The sequence below is a fragment of the Hyla sarda genome, chromosome 2 (genome assembly GCF_029499605.1).
Source record: "Hyla sarda isolate aHylSar1 chromosome 2, aHylSar1.hap1, whole genome shotgun sequence".
NCBI lineage: Eukaryota > Metazoa > Chordata > Amphibia > Anura > Hylidae > Hyla > Hyla sarda.
Window position 1 is genome coordinate 148,163,652 of NC_079190.1, and position 14,676 is coordinate 148,178,327.

Sequence of the window (14,676 nt, forward strand, 5' to 3'; positions counted from 1 at the left end):
GTTATAGCTAAATACATTGTATTGAGGAATATTCTCCAGATGTATTTCTGCACTTTCTACTGTTGACATGAGCTTCTAGGACAGTGTTTCCCAACTAGGGTGCCTCCAGCTGTTGCAAAACTACAACTCCCAGCATACACGGTCTGTCAGTACATGCTGGGAGTTGTAGTTTCGAAACAGCTGGAGGTTTGCCCCCCCCATGTGAATGTACAGGGTACATTCACACGGGTGGGTTTGCAGTGAGTTTCCTGCTTCAAGTTTGAGCTGGTGTGAACCCAGCCTAATGTGGAGGTTTTTGTGTATGCCTTTTGCATATCTATTTTTGCTGGTGTGACATGCATGGGATTGGCTTTGTTTTGGTTCACAAACGCAATGATGTAGATTCTATGATGCAGCCTACATTTACTACGAATCCTCTGGCTTTGGCCTGGGTGTTTCATTATTGTAGCTGTCATCTGATCAGGCTGCGGGTGCTGGAGATCACCCCGTGAACTCATTAGACTCATAAGTGGATTGGTGTCAGTTCACACTGTGCAGTTCTGATGCATTTTCTTAATGAATTGTTGATGCATTTTTGAGTGAAATATTGACCTATAATCACCATTGAGGGGTTTTAGAATGATTTGACATCTTTAGGCTGGGTTGACATGTTAAGTTTTTACAGCATTTTAGATGTTTTTTGCATCGATTTTCCAAAAATGGTAAAGATTACCGGGGACATATATCATCGTTGCTTTAGTAAGCGAGTTCTGTAGGAATTTTTTCTTGCTTTTGCTTATGTGTGACACATTTATTATACAGTGGTCCCTCAACATACAATGGTAATCCATTCCAAATGAACCATGGTTTGTTGAAACCATCGTATATTGAGGGATCCGTGCAATGTTAAATATAGGACGTTATACTCACCTGTCCTCACCGCTGCCCTGGATGTCGCCGTCCATCGCTGTCGCCGTGTCCCTGGGTTTCCCCGCCGCTCCGGAACGTCTCTGTTGCCTGGTATCGTCGTTCCTCATCGCCCCCATTACGTCACTACGCACACCGCTCCTATTGGATGACGGGACGGCGTGCACGGGCGATGTGATGATGACGATGGAGAGCAACGGCGATGCAGGGGATCCCGAAGATTATGTCTTGGAGCGCCGCGGGCAGGCAAGTAACCATCACCGGAGCTTAAGGGGCACCGTAAACGGCTATCCGGCAGCAGCTGAAGCAGTCTGCGCTGCCGGATAGCCATTTATGCAATGGCCCCGACATACAAAAGCATCGTATGTTGATGCTGCCTTCAACATGCGATGCAGAGTTCAGTAAAAATAAACCTTGTCAAAAGGCGCTGTTCAGAACCTGAGCATGTTGAAATTGTCGTATGTTGGGGCCATCGTAGGTCGGGGGGTCACTGTACTATCACAGGGGGTTGATACATTTGGCTCACATAAGCAAAAACCAATAAATTACTTTTGAATACCATTTTTTAAGCACACATAAGCAAAAACCAATAAATGATTTCAGAACACCAATTTGCAGCACTTTTCCACCCTAAATGTACTTACTCAATTTTTAGTTTTTTACTTCTCATTTCAGATCCATGTATCCTGTGGATTACTTTAGATTCGGAGGAGTACTTTGACCAGCATTTTATTGGTTTAATGTTAATAAAATGGTTAACGAGGGCTTGTGGGGGAGTGTTTTTTTGGAATAAGTTTGTCACCTACCCCCTGCTGCACAACTACTACTCCCAGCATGTCCTAATTGTAAGGGCATGCTGGGAGTTGTAGTGGTGGGGCAGGGGGAAGGTGACAAGCTTGTCACCCGCCCCCCGCTGCACAACTACAACTCCCAGCATGCTCTTACCCCAAAGAATTAAACCGAACCTGCAAGTGAAAACACCTATACCCAAAAACTGTTTTCTTAAAATTTCTTTTTGCATGTCTCTACATGATAAAAAAAAAAAAACGGAAATATTGTATGTCTTAGTGTGATCCTGAGTACAATGAAAAGTAATCCTTGTGTTATAGATCTGGAGGCAGAAAACATTTTATTGTGGACAATAGTTTATGAGGACGGCTCAGCTCTTCCTCTGTTTCTATGCATAGAGACCTCTGCACAGGTCACAGAGCATGCACACAATATACTCTTATAGATTCGTTTAATGCCTTCGTTTTATATAAAAAAATAAAAAAAGAATACAATGAGAAAAACTGTTGTACATTGCCTATAAACTCCTGTTTTTTTGGGGTGTTAACTTTAGATTTAAATAATACCATTACATGGGTCACTGCTTTATCCTTTCGAGGTCTTACATGAATTACATTAATCCAATACATCACTGCTATTATCCACCTGTAACCTGCAAAGTCATAAATAAGTAATTTAAGATAATTTTTTATATCCTAGACAACCACTAGTAATAGTGAAAAACATATACATATGTTTGATGACATTCTGATGTCTTCACTGTTTTTACTGGATCTATGTTTTGGGTCTTCTGGATCAACACCAGTGAACTGCAACCCAACTGCACTCATCTAAAGTAACTTTGCCAGAACCACTGTGCTCTTTCTATGTTTCTGCCTAGTGCTCACCTTGACATCAATATTGTCTATCAATATTGATCACGGCATCTGTGGCAGTTCTGGTGGCTGATCTGATCGCCCGCAGCATGTCTGCCGGGATCAGATCAGCTAAGATGTCAGTCGGAGGTCCCCTTACCTGCCTTCTGCTGCCATCATGGAGTCTTCTTCTCTGGTCTGCCATCAAGCAGACCAGAGAAGTAGATCACAGAAAACACTGATCAGTGCTATGCATATGCATAACACTGATCAGTATCTGCAATCTAGAGACTGCAATATATAGTCCCCTGTGGGGACTCTAGTGTAAAAAAAAGTTTTAATAAAAGTGAATAAGCCCCTCCCTCAACAAAAAATAAAATTCCCTTCTTTTCCTATTTAATAAAAAAAAAAAAAAAAGAGTTAAAAATGTAAATAAATCAACATATTTGGTATCACCAGGTGCAAAATGTCCGATCTATAAAAACATTATGTTAATGATCCAGTATGGTGAACGGCATAAACATTAAAAAACACCAAAGTCCAAAAATATAGATTTTTATCACACCATATGCCAGCAAAAAATTTTTATTAAAAGGGATAAAAAAAACCCCATGAAAACAAAAATGGTACTGATAGAAACTACAGATCACGGTGCAAAAAAAATTAGCTCTCATTCACCTATATACGGAAAAATAAAAAAGTTATAGGGGTCAGAAGAGGACAATTTTAATTACACTAAATTTGTTCAATAAAGTTTGACTTCTTATAAATAGCAATATTAGAAAAACTATATAAATTGGGTATCATTGTAATCGCAATGACCTACAGAATAAAGAGAAACTGATTTTAACCATAAAGTGCACTGCGTAAAAACAAACCCCTCAAAAAATTGGTAAATTGGAGTTTTCTCTTTAATTTTCCCACACAAATAATCCTTTTTTTTGGTTTAGTAGCACATTTTATGGTAAAATAAAAGATGACATTACAAAGTAAACACAAAGTCACACAAAAAACAAGCCCTCATATGAGTGCTCCATTTATTTCTATGGGAGCGCCAAAAAAACCCAGAGTACAGCTCTCGGACATCATCAGTGCTTCCATAAAAAAGAATGGGGCATGTACCTCACTAAGAGCGCTGGGGTGATCGCGAGGGGGCCCACTGTGGATAGGGGAAAGTTTTTTCTGCCAGAGTACTCGTTTAAGGGGTTAAAATAAGGGCGTGGCTTGGAACTTACTTAGGCAAGTCTGGCAGAATAAGTGCAGTTCCCCCCAGGATTGGCACATCTGAAGCAGGCCCACATTTACCCATAGTTTATAAGCGGGCTGGGCTGGGTTTAGTGTACAGGGCATGAAGTTTATTTTATTATTATTAGCATGGAGGTTTTTTTAAATAATTGTTTATTTATAAGAAATGTTTTATTTAAAATAAAGTACAGAATACAAACAGTAAAAGAAATCAACATAGACAACTGCAGTACACGGCTGTCCAGTGGTGAGAAGGACGAAGCATTATCAATCGTCAATATATTATGACAGCATGTATACAATGAATGTAACAGTTCACAATTAAAATATAGCATGGAGTTTTTACATTTCCGATTACTTAAACATTTTTTAACAAAAAAATTCTGATAATACAATTTTACAAAAACTGTATAAAAAAAAGTGGACAGGGCAATGCATTTACCGTTTTGGTTTTTTGCCGAGCACAGTCTAAATTTTCAGTTTCAGACCAAAATTTCCCTTTTGGTGCATCCTATAAATTATATATAAATATAATTCATGTACATTTAATTGAATCCAAATAAAGATACTTGATTCCTGTTTAAATTAAAGTATTAAACCATGCATTCTGGAAACATAGAAAATGTATTTCCAAAAACTGTGTGTGAGCATATCCTTGAAATAACCTTGTTCTGGAAACTCATCTTCTTCTTCTGACCCAATTCTATGATGTATGACAGAATAACAACAGTGATGTCTTTATGTTTTATGTCTGTGGCCGGCACTGAATAACTTGGTAAATTGTTTTACCTGTTCCTGACATAATTAGATTTCGGTATATGCGGCTCCGTATTTTCACCCTGATAGCAGCATGTGTTTTATGGAATTGCCGGGCTTGGGTCGAAGACTGCAAATTGTAGCAGACTAAAGGGCTTGCACTTGTGAATAATGAATTGTAATCCAATAATCCTCAGATAAAGCTGTTGGCAAAATGTGTACACGGTGTATTCAGTATACCAGGTATAAACTATTGGCATTTTATGTTTTCGTATTGTTTTGGTAATTTACATATATTGATTAACTCAAAGGGGTTGACATTTTGTCACTGTGACTTAGGGCCCTATTACAAAAAGTGATTATCAGCCAAATAGACTGATGTCACCTTGTGTAATAGCGCCAGCGATCAGGCGATGAACAAGCAATTGCTCCTTCATTGGCTGATCTGCAAAAAAAATCCTATTTTATTGGCTGCATATCTCCAGAGGATGCACAGCCAACAAATGATGGAAGAAAAGATCCAGCAAACAATCCAGGGATCATTTGTGCAGCCCATCTGCATGGTGGTTAAGTCTAAAAGGGGTACTCCACTGGAAAAAAATGTTTTCATTCAACTGGTGCCAGAAATGTAAACAGATTTGCAAATTACTTCTATTTAAAAATCTTAATCCTTCCAGTACTTATCAGCTGATGTATGTCCCACAGGATGTTCTTTTCTTTTTGAATTTCTTTTCTGTCTGACAACAGTGCTCTCTGCTGACACCTCTGTCCATTTTAGGAACTTTCCAGAGTAGGAGAAATTCCCCATAACAAACCTATCCTGCTCTGGACAGTTCCTGACATGAACAGAGGTGTCAGCAGAGAGCACTGTGGTCAGACAGAAAAGCAATTCAAAAAGAAAATAACTTCCTCTGTAGCAAACAGCAGCTGATAAGTACTGGAAGGATTTAGATTTTTAATAGAAGTAATTTACAAATCTTTTTAACTTTTTGGCATCTCCGTTTTGGCATCTAACGGCTTAAAGGAGTACTCCAGCGGAGTACACCTTTAAGCCGTGTAAGAAGCTCAGTAAGCTTGGGTCGATCTACTTGCTTGGTGCCTGCATCATGCTGGAGCCTATAGGCCTAATACAGTTCTTACATTACCATGTGTGAGAGACACAGGTGGTCTGGGATTGCTATATATTTACAAGGTACAGGGACAACTGGGTGTTATATGGGAAAATCCTGTAAAGAGTTAAATTTCTAGCAGACCATGGCTAATAGGAATGTTGGTGAGTCCCATTATTGGTTTTTGAAGGGATGAAAGACAGACTTGATAGTAGGGCCTTTTATCCCCATTCCTTGGCCAGACTGGGTCTCCACAGTAGCCCAGATCAGCACAGGTACTGAAGTGAGCTTGTTACTGGGCTTAAAAGGAGGTGAAAGACAGTCTGCACTGAAGGGCTGAGAGGGAGGCCCTGATGTCTGCTATGCTCTTCTGGGACAATTGCCATTGGTGGGAAGTAACACCTTTGAAGTCTGTCTTGTCGGGTGGCTGTTAGTACGCCAACTTGACAGTAAGGGCGAGTTAAAATGTGCAGTTTTGTTAACATGTCCAGAAGTCCTGCATTTGAGATGTGTCACTGGCTCTGACTGCTGTTTACTGCTGGTTGCCCATCTCTACTGAGTTAAACTACCACATATGGCATAATGAGGGGGAGATGTGTGTAACTATTGAGCATTTTTTGTTGGCACCTTTTTCATCTTTTGTTCTGAGTTTTTTTTTTAAAGAATTTCTATAATGTGCTTATTTAAAATAATAAATATACTATTTTCCATACTTTTTTGTCTCTCATTAAGTTTATTATTCAAGGTGCGGTGTTGGCCTTGATATGTGTGATGGAACACTTATTGATGTTGTCGAGAATTGGATTTCAGTGGATGTGGCTCTGTATTTTTGCCTATAGCAGTATGTGTTTTATGGAATAGCTGGGCTTACGCCAGAAACTGCAAATTGTAACAGACTAGAGGGCCTGTATTTGGGAATAATGAATGGTAATCCAATAATTCCCTAACGTAATGTCAATGTTGTTTGTGTAATTCCTGATTGTTACAATGTACATAAATATACAATGTACCGAGCAGCCAATGAACAGGAGAAACACTTTTGTTGTAAAAGTTTAAAAGGTGAGATGCAATTACAAACAGTGAGAAAGTATTAGAAAATGGTGCCTAGCAAGAAACACACCGTCCTCCTTAAAGTTTACTGATTGTTTAAGACTTGCCTAAACACAGAGCTTTATTTATTTTCCTGGAAAGCCACCTGTATTTTTCTCCAATAAAATGTTTTATGTGTCTAATTATGTGGCAATGCAAAAAGAAGTAAAAATTGCTTATAAACCAATAAAGTCCTTTTTTCACATTTTCACTTTCTTTCCCCGTCATTGGTGGGCCGTATTAAAAACAATGAGGTCTACACCTTGGGTAGAGTGTCTTAAGTTTCATAAGTCAGTATACTAATAGATTGGGAGCTACTTAGGCATGTTTCCAGCCTCACGGTAGTTTTCTCAATGAAAGAAGCTTTGAAAACTTAGTGAAATGTGAACATAAAAAGGAAAGTTACATTTTCCAACGACGGAGAAATTTTCGCACACAGTGGTCTTATTGATTGGTTCAGGAAGAAAGTACTTATACACTAGACTTAAGCAAGCTTGTTTACAAAACACAGGGTTGTCCTATTAATGTGCCTGTGAGGCAATAATTTTGAAGAGGTTTCCTGTCATGTGAGGAAGCATATGTAAATGCTCATTTAGCTCAATATACATATTGTACAGATTTATAAATACTTCCAAGCAACCCTACCAGGGTTTAGAAAGGTCGGCATCTATGAGGAACCTGGAATGTTATAAAGAAGCAAAGAAACTCAAGATGAAATTTAAAGGGAAGCTACAGAACAACTGAGCTCTCAGTGATAGGAGCATAAGGTGTATTTTGGCAGCAAACCATAAGTCTAAGCACTCATTCTGGTAAATGTTACCCAACATAACCATGTTTACACCTGAACTGTAAGCTATTGCTGGCGTTTAAGGACTACAGGACTGGGGAAGTTCTGGTTCACACAATGCACTGTTGATAAAATTGTACAGAAACAAAACATCTGGATGAGGGCTCAGTGAGCTCCATATTATGGGAGTATTCAGGATACATGTGAATTGTAAGTTTTATATCCAATGTCAGTTTGTAAATAAAAAGAAATCATATAGGACATGTCCTGTAAGATTGGTATTCTCGCCTCTATGACTGACCAGGGAATTATTCCCAATACTAGTTAGGGCTTTTTTGCAAAGTCATTGTCCTCCAGTAAAGAGAGCTCTGTCGGCCAGTCCAAGAGTTTGGCGGAGAAAAAAAACAGCACATGTCCTATTTTTTTTCTCTGCTCAACTCTGGTAAACTACCAGATCCCCGACGGACCGTATTCAAGTCAATGCAATCCATCGAGACCCGGGGTGTCATTTGTGCTCCTACCCTTTCTGAGAGTCGAATGGACCCAGAACAAGACAGACCATAGCAGAAGTGTGAACTTAGCCTAAGAAGTCAATCATCATTACAGCGGTATTCCACTGGCCAGCGCTTGGAACTAAATGTTGCGAATGCTGTGTTCGTGCTACGTGGGTCGGCCATGCCCTCATGATGTCATGGCCACACCCCATCCATGCAAGTCTATGGGAGGGGACGTGGAGTGGGGGACCGACCGTTGGGAACCCCTGTGATCCCCTGAACGAACCCTAGAAGTCTGCTGGAAGGGGGCGTGCCGTCCGCAGTTTCCTGCGAGGGTCGGAACTGCCGATTCCGGCAGACTGCCGGGGCCCCGGCAGACTGCCGGGGCCCCGTTCAGGATATTGTGGGGGGGGGGGGGCTTAGTGGTTGGAACAACGCGATCTATAACTTATCTAACTTATCTTTCTTTCTTAATCTCTACATAAAAAGATAATTGTATTCACCATGATTTTCTCTGTATAATATGCTGGCTGAGCTGTAGAGACAGAGGTCACCTCTACCATGTTTCCAGCACAAGCCTTCATTTAGCAGTAGACAACAATAGATAATCTTTCAATATGTTGTGTGCAGATGGTAATAGTCAGGGTGAATGTGTGCTCTTAATAATTTCCACAAAGTTCTTGTCACAAAGACTCTAAAGTACATATTGTGTAATAATTAATGCCGCATTATATCGTGGATCATTCTGCACCTTGTATCTTTGTAGCAGAAATGTCACATTCGGTTTAGAAGTTTGTGCTATTCTTAGCTAGACACCTATGCATTATGTATTAGATGAATGGAGGATGAGCTGAGCAGGAGCCCAAGGAGAATGTTTTGCCACACAACACTATGAAGTCTATGAATATATTGTTTGTACGTCAGCAGCACATGCCGGGACACCATATATCATGTAATATCAGATTCTAAGAATTTTTGTATAGATTAGTTTGACATGCAAGGTTCTGTATATGACTAGATATTTATATACCTCTTTACTATTTTTACATATTCATGTGAAATCGGGTCATACTATTTTAGAAAAAATTGAAAACTCAGGAGAAAGCGTACTGACTGTGGCAACACTGCTATATGCTGCATGTTCAAGCTAAGGCCCAATTCATTTTTTCCCAATATCAGAAGTTCCTTGTTTCTAAGAGTGTATGTTACAACATGTGACACTCCAAGGTGACCTGACTATCAACAACACCTGAAGTACACATACCTCAACACCAATGTAGTCTACAAATGACCATCAAGTATAATCTGCCATCTGCATGGTTATCACTGTATTCTTAAAGCTTATCTGTCATATCCCACAGAAATATAATTTGTATATGTCTAGCGTAGTGTTGAGCGGCATAGGCCATATTCAAATTCACGATATTTCGCGAATATATGGACGAATATTCGTCATATATTCGCTAAATTCGCATATTCGTAATATTCGCGGTATATTTTCGCATATGCGAAAATTCGCATATATAAAAATTAGCATATGCGAAACGTTAATAGCGGCCACGCGCTATTAACCCTTCCGATGCGGCGCTCAAAGCTGAGCTTCGAAAGTGAAAGTAAATGCTTCCCGAGATGCCCCGATCAGCTACCCGGAGAGAAGAAGGTCCCTACCTTCTTCCGTCGGCATCCTGGCTCTGAATGATTGCTCCATGCCTGAGTTACAGGCTGGAGCAATCAACCGCCGATTACACAGCTTGTTGCCATGCAATGGCAAGGCAACAATCTGTGTATGCAATCAGCCATTGCAAGCTCATAGGTCCCTATAGGAGCTATGAGATTGCAAAAAAAAAAGTGTAAAAAAAAAAGTTAACCCTTTCAGGTATTCCCTTCTGAATTAAAAGTTTAAATCAACCGGTATTTCCTAGTAACAAAATAAAACAGTGTAAATAAAAATAAATATAAACATATGTGGTATCCCCGCGTGAGGTAAATGTCAAAATTATAAAATATACCCCTTTTAAAACCGCATGTTCAATGGCGTACGCGCAAAAAAATTCCAAAGTCCAAAATAGCGGATTTTTGATCACTTTTTATACCACAAAAAAAATTAAAAGTGATCAAAAAGTCTGATCAGAACAAAAATGGTACCGCTAAAAACTTCAGATCACGGCGCAAAAAATGAGCCCTCATAGCGCCCTGAACACAGAAAAATAAAAAAGTTATAGGGCTCAGAATATGACAATTTTAAACGTATAAATTTTCCTGCATGTATTTATGACTTTTTTCTGAAGTAATATAAAATCAAACCTATACAAGTAGGGTATTTTTTCTTCAAGTTTGTCGCACAATGAATTTTTTTCCCGTTTCGCCATGGATTTTTCAGTAAAATTACTAATTTCACTGTAAAGTAGAATTGGTGGCGCAAAAAATAAGCCATCATACAGATTTTTAGGTGCAAAATTGAAAGGGTTATGATTTTTTAAAGGCAAGGAGGAAAAAACGAAAATGCGAAAACGTGAAATCTCTCAGTCCTTAAGGGGTTAAGCATAAATTTTCTTACCATGTGTGTCATCTATTTTTCTTGGATTCCTGAATGGCTGGGCAGCTGTTTTATACAGTGGTTTACAAATACAAGCACAGCTGAGGGCTTGCAGTATCACTTATACTAAACTGCAGGCAGTATCACACATATTATGCTTAGATACTCAACTGAGAACTGTGCCTTCATACTCCTTTAGTTGCTGCTCTGAGCTGCCAGCTGACCTAAGCAGGTCACATGGTTAGAGAGCAGTGACTATAGATGAGGGAGGTGTGTGCTATCATTCAGGGACAATCACACACTGAAGAGCAGTCTGTCTGAGGAAGCCTGCACAGCATAAATCTCCTATACTGGATACGACTTTGCTTTATGACTGGTATCCAAAGTGCTGTAAAGTACCAAGCCATTAGTGTGGGGGAAGATAGATGACCCTAGTGATGGCAATTGTTAAGATTTTTTTTCAAGATAAAATATTTAAAAAAATAAAATATGATACAAGGCCTTACCAGACAGTGACATCCCTTCTTTGATAATAATGCATGGGCCCTACCAGGGCATATGGACAGGGTTGGGAAAAATTGGAATGTCCAGCGCTTTCTGGTGCAAGATCTTCGGCTTTATTGAATCATAAAAAGATATACAGTGCAGGGACAAGAACGCCGACGCGTTTCGGATCTAAGCGATCCTTAGTCATGGCATTAAACAATAAGTCAGGATCACATATATATAGTTGTTTTTTGATCACATGATCACATGACATCATTGGTAAAAACAGGTAACCTTAAAAACCTGGAGAATAGACTGGACATGGACAGCTCATGGAAAACTCCTCCTTTTACTTTTAAACTACTTAAACAGGGTACTTATGGCATGTGAATAATAAATATAGCAAGGAGTATGCGGTTGCAACAATGTACACAAAAAACAATAATAAGTCAATAAAGATATTAATATGTACAGATAAGTTCGTGTCTTTGGTTAATACCTTTAGGTTCCCTAGTATTCACCACGAAAATCCAGTAGGATTCCCTGTTGAATAACATTCTTTTCATGTCTCCTCCTCTGACATTTCTATAAATCTTTTCAATGGCATTAATACGTAATGTTGATGTATTCCTGTTATGAATTGTTCTGAAATGTCTTGAGAGCTGATACATTAACATTGTCATTGCTCACATCTGATAGATGTCTTCGAATGTGTATTTTAAGTGAATTTGTAGTGCAACCTACATATTGTGTGCGACAATGCGTACATGAGGCCAAGTATACAACATGTATTACAATTTATGTAGGTTTTATTGTAGTATATTTTACCTGTACTATACGATTGAAAGGAGTTAGATCTATCAATAAATTTACTTGGCCGCATCTCCATGTGCCTGGGTAATTTAACCAAGTTTTGGTATTATCTTTTTCTTTTTCCATAAATAAACTAGGGGACAAAATTAACCCAAGTGAGGGACCACGTCTTGATACCACTTTTACTTAAGTTTTATTGACCTCAGAAAGAGCAGGGTCATTCTCCAGCACGGGAAGAGACCTATTAATAATATTTTTTATTAGATTAAACTGTTTACTGAACCCTGTGACAAATACAGGTAGGTTATTCCTTCCTTGCTGGTAATTCCCTACATTTCGGTTGCTCTTCTTTAGCAGTGCCTTCCGTCCAAATTTTGTACTTTTTTTATATGCATTTTCTAACACGTTGTTACTATACCCCCTCTGCCTTAACCTCCTATGTAGGAGAAGGGATTCCTGTTCAAATGTAGATTCTTCTGAGCAGTTTCGTCTCAAACGAACCCATTCTCCGTAAGGGATACTGTTGACTACGTGTCGCGGATGGCACAAATCTGCTTTGAGGATAGTATTGCCAGCAGTTTCTTTTCTACATGGCTGGATCATTACACTGGACTCATTACAATCCTTACCTGCACATAGTTCTATATCCAAAAAAGGAAGCTTATTTTTTGAAAAGCTCGCAGTAAATTTCAGATTGATGGGATTTTCCTTTATATAGGTCACAAATTCCCAAAACTCCTTCTCATTACCCCTCCACACCATGGCAAGATGTTACATTCTTATGCTGGTCAAATTCCAATTGACACAGTTATAGTCACCATTGGAGAGAAATAAATTACTCTGATTACTTCAAATTAAGTAAACAATCATACATTTATTATAGGCTCATAGACAAATATGGCAGACAGAACAAACTAGTAAATCTTATGTAAATAACAGTCCTTGCTTAAGTATTACAATAATAACAGTAGGGAGTATAGGCATGTTCTTAGAACAATCTCACCAACTGAGGTTTGTGTGGGCTGGATCCATCATTAAAAGTTCATCTAAGATGGCTTCCTCCTTCATCAGACTGGTCTGGCTCCGCCTCCCTCCTCTTAGCTTGGCTTGGCTTACTTCATTCTTGGTTCTTCATGACTGATGTCCTTCCCTCGTCCTCCATGAATGAGTGAGTCCTCCTTAATGATGCTGCCCCTGGTGATGCAGTCTTCTTTTATACCATACTTATGGGTGTGTTCTTTACATATGTGGGCGTGGTTATACTAAGTCTTATATCCATAAATATACTTATCTCTATATATCTCCTCCTAGTGGGTTGGTTTGAGTATATCTTTAACTTAAGGGTGTATACATTATGTAATGCTTAACTTGTAATCCGATTGGACATTACTACCCTTCACATATATGGTAGGCCTGTGACTTAGAATAGTATAGTGTGTTATGCATACCTCAGCAATTCTATCTAAAGGTTCAGCTGTCTATAGCTTAACTGTTTAAGGTCATGGCATCCATTTTAGGTTTGACTTTTGTGAGCCATCTTGTATACCCTAGAGTTATACCTTGCATGAGTTATATTGTATATTAAACATATCATTTTACACAAGATCGTCTATATAACGTCCAATGCAGTTTATAGAAGGGAAAAATTGATTATCCTGCGTAAAAATAAAAGACGGTAAAATAAAATGACGGTGAATATTAAGCACCCATTGAAGCGCACCTAATCTGAAGGAAAAACCTACCATTGAACATGAAAAAATTATGTGGTAAAAAATTTGAACAGGAATCCCTTCTCCTACATAGGAGGTTAAGGCAGAGGGGGTATAGTAACAACGTGTTAGAAAATGCATATAAAAAAAGTAAAAAAATTAGAACGGAAGGCACTGCTAAAGAAGAGCAACAGAAATGTAGGGAATTCCCAGCAAGGAAGGAATAACCTACCTGTATTTGTCACAGGATTCAGTAAACAGTTTAATCTAATTAAAAATATTATTAATAGGTTTCTTCCCATGCTGGAGAATGACCCTGCTCTTTCTGAGGTCAATAAAACTTATGTAAAAGTGGTATCAAGACATGGTCCCTCACTTGGGTAAATTTTATCCCCTAGTTTATTTATGGTAAAAGAAAAAGATAATACCAAAACTTACCCAGGCACATGGAGATGCGGCCATGCACAATGTATCACATGTAAATTTATTGATAGATCTAACTCCTTTCAATCGTATAGTACAGGTAAGATATACTACAATAAAACCTACATAAATTGTAATACATGTTGTATACTTGGCCTCATGTACGCATTGTCACACACAATATGTAGGTTGCACTACAAATTCACTTAAAATACGCATTCAAAGACATCTATCAGATGTGAGCAATGACACTGTTAATGTATCAGCTCTCTCAAGACATTTTAGAACAATTCATAACAGGAATACATCAACATTACGTATTAATGCCATTGAAAAGATTTATAGAAATGTCAGAGGAGGAGACATGAAAAGAATGTTATGCAACAGGGAATCCTACTGGATTTTCGTGTTGAATACTAGGGAACCTAAAGGTATTAACCAAAGACACGATCTTATCTGTACATATTAATATCTTTATTGACTTATTATTGTTTTTTGTGTATATTGTTGCAACCGCATACTTCGTGCTATATTTATTATTCCCGTGCCATAAGTGCCCTGTTTAAGTAGTTAAAAAGTAAAAGGAGGAGTTTTCCGTGAGCTGTCCATGTCCAGTCTATTCTCCAGGTTTTTAAGGTTACCTGTTTTTACCAATGATGTCATGTGATCATGTGATCAAA